Consider the following 2,675-nt stretch of genomic DNA (forward strand, 5'->3'; position numbering starts at 1 on the left):
GATTGTAACAAAGACGAGCATTTTTCCTTTACAAATATTTTGTTAAGAAGGAAGCCCCGTCCGCCTCTGTGGTGTAGTGGTAGTTTGTAAAGGAAAAATGCTCGTCTTTGTTACAATCGGCGGAGCACGAAGTATGTTCATACCATCGGCACAGTGCTTCTCTCATTTTATCCACAGTTGGAAGTGACAGCCATTTACTCTCAAACTGTGTCGTTTCTGACATGTTCGGTGAGGGAGATGCCCATAGTTCAACGGAGCATTCTCATTTCCACGGCATGTACTTGGCGTTCTGAAATGTTGTCAGATGGTCGACATTCGGCTCCGTAGAGCGCAACTGGCCATATATCTTGGATTGGAGACGAATTGGTATTGTTTTTTATCGCAAAGTACAGCGGTGACCTCCTCCTACCGCAACCAGTTTCATTTACCCTGGCTCTTATTTCACTATTGAAATTTCCATCACTCTGCAGGCGAGACCTAAGGTACCTGAAGCATTCTGTCTTGAATAGGTTTTCACCAGAAACTTGAATGGTACTGACGCTTGGATTCAACTCCAGATATTCCGTCATGTCCCTTTCCCTACTAGCATAGTATGTTTGCTAAGAAGATCTACTAACATTTATCTTACCACTTGCCAATTTTTTCCACATGGCTGATCTGAAGATCTAAATGAGACTTTTACCGCCGGAAATTATTTTTGCGTGTGTTGTGAGGTGAATAAAATGATTTATATTGCCTTTTTATGGAGATATTTCTTCTGTTGAATACATTTTATATATAGTGTTATTTTAAGGAGGATGTATCAGGACTATTACGACAAAAAATATCAGGGATGCTGATGGTGCAATCGGAATGGCGGAAGAAATTTTTCTTTCCGGGAAAATGAGGTTACGTTACTACTTCCGGGGGCGCGATTCAAATTGAGGAACTTGCCGTAATTTCTATGCCAGAGAGCCAGCCGCTACTTGCTGTTGTGCGTCAGAGGAGGGAAGGGAAGGGAGGGGAAGTGGGAAGTTTTTTCTTTGCTAGTTGTTTTACGTCGCACCGACACAGATAGGTCTTACGGCGACGATGGGACAGGAAAGGGCTAGGAGTGGGAAGGAAGCGGCATTTGCCTGGTGTGAAAATGGGAAACCACGGAAAACCATTTTCAGGGCTGCCGACAGTGGGGTTCGAACCTACTATTTCCCGAATACTGGATACTGGCCGCACTTAAGCGACTGCACCTATCGAGCTCGGTGAAGAAGTGGGAAGTAGGAGACAGAGGTAATGTACAAGTTTCTCGTACGTTTCGCATAGTCACTTCCCAGCCTCAGTAGGCAGTGTACAGTTTGTTCTGCACAAACTGACTTATGCAAACGACGTAGAAAGAAAAGATGAACTAGTACCAAGAATACAGGCAGCTGTCTAGGTCATTCGCGGCACACCACACACCCTGACTGAACAGAGTTCAAAAGTGAATGCTGTACCGTCGTTGTGAACTGTACGTCGAACTAGGGGGGGGGGGCATATTGAACATATACTGTAATCAAACGATTGGGCGGATTGTTTCCTTCGTTCAGTATTTCATTCCATTTACAATGTTGTGAGTGAAGGAATACACAATCGTGGGGCGGGAGCGTTGCATCATCGAGCATGTTAAATAATAAAGAACGTTACTGCGACCAACAGACGAGAGGAGAAATGATCTGGTGCATTTCTTGACTGAAGAGCATCCCTGATTTGTATTTTTCCGTAGAATTCTTTTACAGCCTGTATAAGGTATGTACTTTTTGTATTTATAGATGATATATTGATGACTGCATGACTATTTGCCGAATGAATGCCAAATTAAAACAAATTCACATATCTAGTCCTCCAGGCAAGCAATTCAATGCTGAAAATATCCTAGGGATATGAGCTACGAATTTTAGGCAAATAAAATGTAATAAATTATGGGAATAAAAATACTACAAAATTTTGGATTACATCCTAAATTAGTAAAAATGATAAGCTTAACGCTGAAAATACTAAATCAAACGTGAAGTTTAGAGGAGAATTATCCGAAGCATTCACAATAGAACCGGCTCCACGGTGTAGGGGTAGCGTGCCTGCCTCTCGCCCGGTGGCCCCGGGTTCGATTCTCGGCCAGGTCAGTGATTTTTCTCTCGATCTGAGGGCTGGTTCGATGTCCACTAAGCCTACGTGATTAGAATTGAGGAGCTATCTGATGGTGAGATGGCGGCTCCGGTCTCGAATGCCCAGAATAATGGCCGAGAGGATGCTGACCACACGACCCCTCGTAATCTGCAGGCCTTCGGGCTGAGCAGCGGTCGCTGGGCAGGCCAAGGCCCTTTCAAGGGCGTTAAGTGCCGTAGGGTTTTGTTTTTTTGTTTTATTCACAATCAGAACACGACTAAGACAAGGTGATGTATTATCACCACTTTTGTTCAATTGTACTCTGGAATACTTGATGAGAGAGTGGAATAAAGAGAAAAACAAAAAGTATAAAAATTGGATACACTAAAGATGAAATTAGCCTAAATTGCTTAGGATTTGCAGATGATCTGGCACTACTAGCAAATAATCTTAATGAAGCTCGGAATCAAATCACAAGCCTCCAAACTATTACTGGAAAAATAGGATTAACAATTTCCTGTGAAAAAATCTAAAATAATGGCAATAGATCCCCGTTT

Source organism: Anabrus simplex, chromosome 11 (genome assembly GCF_040414725.1).
Source record: "Anabrus simplex isolate iqAnaSimp1 chromosome 11, ASM4041472v1, whole genome shotgun sequence".
NCBI classification, from domain to species: domain Eukaryota; kingdom Metazoa; phylum Arthropoda; class Insecta; order Orthoptera; family Tettigoniidae; genus Anabrus; species Anabrus simplex.